The sequence below is a fragment of the Lathyrus oleraceus genome, chromosome 6 (assembly GCF_024323335.1).
Source record: "Lathyrus oleraceus cultivar Zhongwan6 chromosome 6, CAAS_Psat_ZW6_1.0, whole genome shotgun sequence".
NCBI classification, from domain to species: domain Eukaryota; kingdom Viridiplantae; phylum Streptophyta; class Magnoliopsida; order Fabales; family Fabaceae; genus Lathyrus; species Lathyrus oleraceus.
In genome coordinates, this window is record NC_066584.1 from 421,635,809 (window position 1) to 421,645,215 (window position 9,407).

The following is a 9,407-nucleotide window of genomic DNA, read 5'->3' on the forward strand; positions in this document are numbered from 1 at the left end:
ATTTATCCAGAATTTCCCATGCTTCTTTCGCTGGCTCTACGTCACTAATCTTTTCAAAGTTATATGCATGAATATATTGATGGATTATAAAAAGAGCTTTATAATATTTCTTATTCAATTCTTTATGTGCAGCCTTTTCTTGATCCGTCGTGGCTTCTGCAAGCGTTGCTACTCCTTCCTTCACAAGATCTTAAAGATCTTGATAACAGAACATAACATTTATCTGCTTGCACCAATTCTCATACTTGTTGTTCTTGAGAATCAGAATATTTGCTGGAAAATACACGTTTGGATAATTCGTTGCCATGGTGATTTTCATCCCACAAATCGTTTAACCAAAGCTCTTGATACCAGATGTTGGAAATCCCCCAAAATCTATGGAGAATTTCAATCAATCTTGATGAACAAGATTGTTATCACCCACACAATGACAATGAAAAAGAAAATAACAATGGATAAAGAAAGAAAGTAAAGAACGATGAAGGAGAAGAATTAAAATTTTGTAGAGTTTCTCTCTGCCCACAAATTATGGAAAACTTCTTATTCACTTTGCAACTACAAAATATTGTTAATTACAATGTTATGAATACTCTATTCATTGTATTACAAGAATAAGGGTTACTCCCTCTATTTATAGATTTAGGTTAACTTGGACCTCAAGCCAAAGGCCAAAACTATAAAAGCCCAAAATAGATAACACTACTAAAATAGGCCTAAGTCGAAATCCTGTATGAAGTAATATGCTTTGACACTTCGACACACTAACACAACTCAACACACTAGGTGGTTCAAAACTACTTTATTAAATGTAAGGGTATCTCAAAGGTACAAATCTAGTCGAATAAGTCGAAATCCTGTATGAAGTAATATGCTTTGACACTTCGACACACTAACACAACTCAACACACTAGGTGGTTCAACACTTCCTTGCTTCTGTCGAGCAAACTTCTCCGACAAAACAAATTAGAATTCAACATTTCATCATCCAATCCTCCTAAGATTCAAAAGGGTAAACACATTAAGGTCAGAGATCATAAAGATTCACCTAGGCCAAGGGTCAAGATAGTTTCTCCAGGTAATCCCTCAGCTACTTCTAGTTTTGCTTCTTCTTCATAAAACCTAGTTACTCTGATTCTTAAAGTGAGCAACTTGATTTTTGAGGAAGAACATAAGAAATATGTTGAGAAATTCATGAAAAAACCTCATGAAGCTAAATATTTGTCCCTAAGGAAATCGAAGTTGTAGTGGAAATTAATTTCATGAAGCCGTTTGAGAATAATGGATTGTTGATCTTTTTGGCGTTGAGTAAAAAATTTAACCCTAATCACGTCAAGGCATTCTACTTCAAGGACAAGGTCGCTTTAAATGGTCTTGAATGTAAATTACACGAGAGATAGATTTCTTTCACTCATGATGACTTCGTACTTATTTTAAAGTTGATATGTGTATAATTTGATTTATCGCTATTTATAATTTTTGTAATACTTTTATTTCACTTATTCGACTAGATTTGTACCTTTGAGATACCCTTACATTTAATAAAGTAGTTTTGAACCCATGGCAATGTGTTTTCAGCCTAAGTAATTTGGTCTAAGTCAAAGTGTTGACTGTAGCTTAAATCTCAAGTTTAAAAGTTTAAATCAGGGTTTTTTGTAAAGCTTGATTCAAATTATAACTTCTAGTGATTTGAATGCAACATCAACAAGAAATTTGAAATTTAGTTTTGTCAGCCTAATTCGAATCAGGGATGTGTGTGATTTGAATCACAACACTCATTGCTCGAATCACAAGACTTTGGACTCGAATCATGTATTCATAAAATATTTTAAAATACAGCTACGATTCAAATCATGCCTTAGCTTGACTCAAATCATAGACATAAATCCTGATTCAAATAAAAATGTCAAATTCCTTATTTTACTACTTTGATTCAAATCATAATCTCATAAATTGACTTAAATCATTTTGTATTTTCTTCACCTTTTCGTGCCTAACCATTAAATCCTATTTAAACCCTTTTAGTGTGACTTTCGAAGGTTGAAATTTTTGAGTTGGTTATTTTTCAACTAACTCAAGGATTATTAATCTTGAAAAGAAGTCTAACAATGAGATTCTTCTAGACTGAAATCTATTGAGCTCCATACCATATTTTCAAAAAGCTTGAGAAAACTATGAGTTTCTCCATTCATAAGCACACCTCCTCCTTGATTCAACCTTGTGAAAAAATTCCTAGAATGTTGATATTCTGAGGTCCAAGTTATAATGTATGATATTATTTATATACCCTTCATCATCTTCCAACTCGTACCAAGAAACCATTATTGTGGAGATCAACTCTAAAGATTGAGTGTGAGAGGTAGATACAGTGTACATTAGGGAAGGTAATTTTTTTGTGTATGTAGTTTTGTTGTGTGTATTATGAAAAATAATGTTTTTTGTCTATGGTATCTGGTAGTGATCTTCCAGCAAGTGAAGAGTTTCTCTATACTCTATGAAGTACTTCGGTGGAACTGAGTATAAGTTTCCGCATGACAAAGCTGGGAGTTATCCAATCTTTCGTGGGTAGAACAATCACTCAACAAGGAACCAGTAGAGCCGAGTAAATATTGTTGCATAATGAATTATTGAAGTGGGATTATTGTGTCTAGCAAGATTGTTGGATCTAGATCATTGAAGATCTTGAATGCATGCAGTTTGAGTAATCTGCTTCAACGAAAGGGAAATTCAATTTAGATCTGTGTTGGCTGTGTTGGTGTAAGCCCTAGAGGCCAATACTTTTGGTACTTGTATCGAATTATTTATTAATAATAAAAGTCATTTTCTTTATTATGGTTGATTAATAAACTCCCTGGAATAGATAGTCCGTTTAATGTATTAAGTGTGACTTAATCATGAGAACACATTAAACATAAGGACACTATTCTTAAAGTATCCGTAGTCGAGCTTTAGTGTGAAGTGGGATAACATTAAAGCATTAAGACTATTATATTTGTAGACTGATGATCACATCTCATGGATCATGGATAAGGAGTTATCAAGTCTTAAACATAGGTATGAATATTAGGAGTAATATTTATACCGGATTGACCCGCTATGAGAATACTATATAGAAAGTTATGCAAAGTGTCATAAGTTATTCTCATGGTGATAATAGTGTATACCACTCTTCGACCTGAAACCACTATGGATCCTAGATGTAGAGTCGAGTGCTTTATTGCTGATCCAATGTTGTCCGTAACTGGATAACCATAAAGACAGTTGATGGGTACTCCACAAAGCATGCCGAGGGACATGAGTGTCCTAGATGGAATTTGCCCATCCTGCGTAACAGGATAAATGTCTATGGGCCCAATATTGAACTGGACAAGGATGACACGGTCTATACCTTGTGTTCAATATAGACATAAGGGCAAAGGGGTAATTATACACATAATTATTATCACAAGAGGTTTTTTCAGATCACATGACATTTTCGTGACTTGGGTAGCAGTGATGTGTTGCTAGATACCGCTCACTGTTTATTATGTTAAATGCGTGATTTAATATAATTGCCAACGCCGCGAAAACCTATAGGGTCACACACAAAGGACGGATTGATGAGAGATAGAATAATTAAGGAACATCGTAAGGTACGGTGTACTTAAGTAGAATACGAAATATGGTAAGGTACCAAATACTTAAGTGATTTTGGCATATTATGAGATATGGGCCAAAATGCACTTAAGTGGGCTTTTTGGCTTGAAGCCCACACAAGTGGTTCTATAAATAGAACCCCTTGGGTAGAAGCATTGTCACTCACTGAGATAGACAACACAACTGAAGAGTTGGAATTTCGTATCTCTCTCTCACTCAAAGCCTTCATTCATAACAGCTAGCACTGCGATTGAAGGAATCCGTTCGTGTGGACTGAGTAGAGACGTTGTCATCGTTCAACGTTCGTGATTGCCCCGTGGATCTGTATCAAAGGTTTTGATCATTATCAGAGATCTGCACCAAAGGTTTGAATCGCCACAAGAGGTAACGATTCTATCACTGATCATGCCCATTCGTAAGGGTCACTAAATGGAGAAATTTTTAAATTCCGCTGCGCCTTGGATGGCAATTCTCCAACAGGCTGAAGTATTGGACTTGTAGTGTTTAGATTGATGAAAATTTATTGTATCAAAATACTTGTATATTAACTTTAAAAATAGTGGAAGACCTTATAATTTTCAATGGTGAAACCAGTTAAGAGTGGACTAAGCTATAAGGGACGCATGAGTTGAACAACTATATATTTGGGGTACACTTTTCATTCCCTATCTCCTTTTATTTTCCGCATTATATCACATTCTTTAAAATGGTTTGTCTTTTATTAGAGATATGTTAGCTTAGGGTAGCTCTAACTACCATGACTAATAATTTTCAATTTAGTCTGTAATTTAGCATGCAATAGCAGATCAACTGATTGTTACTATAAATGGAATCACTTGTAGTATTTTGTAATCAATCAATTCATAATAAAAAAAAGTTAGTTACAACTAAAGTATGAATAGTGAAACTATCAATTTCTAACATGGTATAATATTTCTAACACCATATTCGACCATGACTTCTCCACCGCTGGTGTCGTTGCTATCTTCAACTCATGTTTCAACCACTTAGGTGTCGGTAGCATCATCGGCGAGTGATGATCTACATCGTCTCAATTTTCCTTCAAAATTTCAAAAAAGTTCTATGAAAATAATTGTTACCTCTGGTGTCAATAAGTTGAACCTTACATCAATGCACATAATCTCATAGAGTCTATTGTTTGCGCGTGAATTCCTCCTCAGTTTCTTGGTGATGCATCTCATAATTTTGGATCTTTTAATCACGTGTACTCAATGTGGATTCAAAAGGATCAAATCTTGTTGTCTTGGCTTCAATCTACATTTTCCAATGAAATCCTCTCTCATGTTTTAGGTTATTCGCATGCGAATCAACTATGGGTTAAGTTGTTTAGCTATTTTCAAAAGCAAACATGTGCACGAGCTTGTCAATTGAAAGTGGAACTATGTGATATTACAATCAACAATCTGACTATTCAGGATTATCTCCTCAAGATTCGTGCAACTGTTGATGCCCTAGCTTTTATTGGTGATCCAATTTCATGCTCTCATCAAGTAGATGTGATATTTGAAGGTTTGTATGTTGATTATGCACCGGTTGTTTCTATTATCGAACGAAAGTTTGGTGTTATGGACCTTGATAAGGTATAAATTGTATTAGTTTCTCACGAGCTTTGTCTCACCAAGTTTAAAAAGAATTTAGTTCCTGATTTAGTGTCTCTTAATCTAAATCATATTGCATCTCCTCATCCACCTTATGATGACTTACAAACTGCCATCTTTGAGTTCTCTTAGTCTCTAATCCCTACTTCTAATATTTAAAAGTGATTATAAAGCCTTTCGCGGTAGAAATAACATAAGAAAAGGTCCAATTGGCGAAGGTATAGGGGGTCGATTCTCCAATTCTAGCATCCAATGCACCATTTGGTCCAAATTTGGTCACTCTGTCTCGAACTACTAGAACGAGTTCAATCAACATTTTCAAACATCTTCCTTCAATGGCCTTAATACCTACGGCAACAAACATAAGGCTTGGCAAGGTTATCATCATCTTTCTTCATTAGCCATAATCCATATGGTAACACACAACATGCTTTACAAGGTTACAAACAACCAATCTGAATCCTCTTAGTCTCTAATGCCTATTTTTATTCCTTAAAATGATTATCAATCCTTTTGTAGTAGCAATGACAGAGGGAAAGATCAAATTGACATAGGTATGAGAGGTCTGTAACACTCCCAAATTCGATTAATTAATTTAATTAGACTATTTGGAATTTTATTTGATTAATTGGGGTTTTTTAAATTATTGTTGTGTGATTGTAGGGGTTAGTATCCTTGGAATAGAGGTATAGAGAGAGTAAGAGTTTAGTTTAATTGTTTACAAATTACCAAATTAAATAATGTTTTATTCCAATTAATTAAATAAATAGTAAAATGATAAAATTGGGTCATTTATGAGAATTAGAGAAAATAGGTGGTGAAAATAGAGAAGCTAGTAATGAGTTGGGAAAAAACTAGGTGATGGGGGACTATATATTATAAGAATAGGGAGAAAACTAGGTTTTAGAGAAACCATCTAACATACGTAGAAAAGAGGTAAAAATGAGAGAAAGAGAAAAAGCTAAAAATTTGAAGAGGAAGCTCATAGAAGTTGTCCAATTCAATATCAATTTATGGAAATCTAAGGTAGAGTGAATTGCATGTTAGTCATAGATAAATGATGTATTATTAAGTTAGATGTTAAGAAATAGTAAAAATTTATATGTTTTTAGGTATAATGATGTATGGCATGTTTTGGAACCGTTAGAGGTTAAAACTTAGGGTTTGGAGTCAAATGAACGATTGAAAAACAAGAGCGATCGCACAAAATCACGAGAAAATTGGGTTTTTCTAGGCTCTGCTACGTATCGTAGCACGTGCTTCGGGTGGCTGTAATTGCCCTCTGGTTTTTGTACTAGAGGCATGCCCAAAAAAGGGTTTTTGGATGGGGAGTGCTACAGGTGGCCGTAGCAGCTCCCTGGATTTTTACCAAGTGAGACGTTTTCAAGCGTAACTTGAGTTTCGTGACTCAGATTGAGGTGTGGTTTGAAGCATTAGAAAGCTAATGCACAAAACTATCACACGATGATGATTCATGAACTATTAGAATTATAATCATCTACCTACTGTGGCAATGTTTGTGATGACTTATGTGATCGGTTAGAGAATCGTTATGGTTATACAATGATGTGTCATTGTTTTGGTGGAGTAACATGAATAAATGCTTATGAATTTAGATATATGAAATTATTGTTGTTTGTTGTTATTTAGTGATATCGTGACATTGATTGATTATTGAGTATGATGAATGATCTTATCGTGTGAAATAAGATTGTGATGATGTCATTATGTGTTAAGGTGATATTTATGACTATTATGTTATTGCATGTATGAGTAATATCTTGGATGAGGAGAATGATTGTATAGTTGTGTTGCATTTAATTATATTATATTGTGTATTTTGTGATTGTAATTATGATGTAATCTAGAGAGGGAATTACTAGAGTTGTCAATGCATTATGTTAGGATCAGAGAGGGGTCTTAACATATCGATTTAATGATATACTTATAAATCATTGAGTCATGTCAAGAGGCATGCCTGCTAGTTCAGAGAAGGGACTAATGTCTTGTCCAAAGTTCAAAAAAGGGGCTTGAAGATCAGAGAGGGTTCTCATCATTGAGTTGTGTCAAGAGACATGTTTTCTAGTTTAGAGAGGGGACACCTGGCTTGTCCCAAGCTTAGAGAGGGGCTCATGGGTTCGAAAAGATTGAGACCCAGTTTCCATAGAGAATCGAATATTGATTTGGTACCAAATGCATATGCATAGAGTTGCATTACTCCAGTAACATTGCATAATGAGTTGTATGCATAATTATTGAGTTGTGATTGGTTGATAAGTTTGGGTTTTAGAATATATTGTGATATACTGTGAATGAGATTGTGTAGAACATATTTTGTTTGATATCCTACTTGTAGTATATGCATGCTATTATTATTTGTGATTTCTCACCCCTTTCTTATTGTTGTGGTCTATACTCCTCTTCAGAGTAAAGGTAATGAGGAAACTGAGTAGCTGCTTAGAGTCATAGGAAGGCATGAAGTTGTTTTTCATTTTTGTGTTATAGTTTACATGCTCTGATATGTAACGCTGGGGAATGTTTCTGAATTTGTTTCTTGTATTTTCATTAGAGAGTTAATGTACACTCTCATGTTTGATATTTTTATATTTTGAGGAGATTCCATTTATGAGTTTAGCTATGCCATAAAGTGAATTTGAATTTTAAATTATTTAATTAATCCATGCTTTATTATTAAATTTTCCACTACAATGATACCCTAAGTGAAAGTGAGCATGCGATGACACTCTAAGTGAAGGTGTTGATTGTTGTTTTATTTGATAAAGTGTTACAAGGCATGTATGTTTTGAAAAGAGAATGTGTGATATCCTATTAATTCTGTGAGTAATCTTACTTTAATATGTATTTATGCGCAAGGTAAATAGGGTGTTACATAGTTGGTATCAGAGCATGTTGGTCCACCAACCATGTTTTTAAATGTTGTTGAGTCCCTAGTACGCGACATGTGTGCAAACATGGTTGATGCTTTTTCAGTTCTTTTTCTCTACTAGTTATAATTGGTTAAACTGGTTATGCATAAAGGAATTGATGGCAGGATTGATCGTGTGATTGAGAAAAAATTTCAAGTGATGGCTCTAGTTGAAGGAAGAAAATAGAAGTTCCAGCATAATGGTGCAGGTGGGAAAGAGAAAAGTCGGGGACGGACTCCTGCTTCTGTGAGATGTTTCAAGTGCGGACAGTCAGGTCGTCGTGCTGCTGAGTGTAAGAGGGTAGACCCAAAACGCTTCAAGTGTGGGAGGACAAGTCACCGTATTGATAAATGCAGGAGTAATAACTCGACTTGTTTTAACCATGGAGGGTAGGGCCACATCAGTACTACTTGTTAGAAAACTAAGGAGGCTTAATTTGGAAGGGAAGTTTTTGTGATGTATGGAGTACATACTGTAAGGACAAATTTAGTTCTACAATGTATCTCTAAGATTTTGATGATAACAAAGGATGAAACAAAAATGGTACCCTAACGAAATATTTCTAAGTGTGCAGGACTCTAATCAAACCAGTAAGATAGACAATCATCAAATATAGAATCAAGCACTAAGATACCACTCAGAAGATACGCAACCAGAAGCTCTGAGTCTGATCAAACGCAAGTGCAAGCTAAACTAAAGAAGTCAGAAACTCTGAAGTGGAAGAATGACTCTAGAATCTGAAGACGTACGCTCTGATAAAGTCAAGTAAAGAGAAACTCTGAAGATAGTCAGCAACAAGCATCCTCTGAAGTCGCCATTGCTCAAAGAAGACTCTGACTCTAGGATTCTTGATTCAGAAAGCTTAAACTTGAAGAAACTCGCTTATGGAAAGAAACTATTTTTACAAGGATGTTAGGGCACTCCAAATATTGCTTTGGAAAGAAAACGAAGATTAATTACATTAATCATTCATCAACGCCCAAGATTCTAACATCAACATCACCCAATGGTCTTCTCACTCTCCTATATAAAGGATGGAACGCCACCCAAAGAAAATACCTAAAACACACGAGAATACAATACTTCCTCCAATCATTATTCTCTCTCTCACGAGATGTTGCTCTAACGTGGGAATATTTCCTATTCTTATCTTGTGTAATATCTGCTTATTGTTAGAAACACTATGCATTATTGTAAACATATTATTGCTAAGATAATTCCTTAAGTG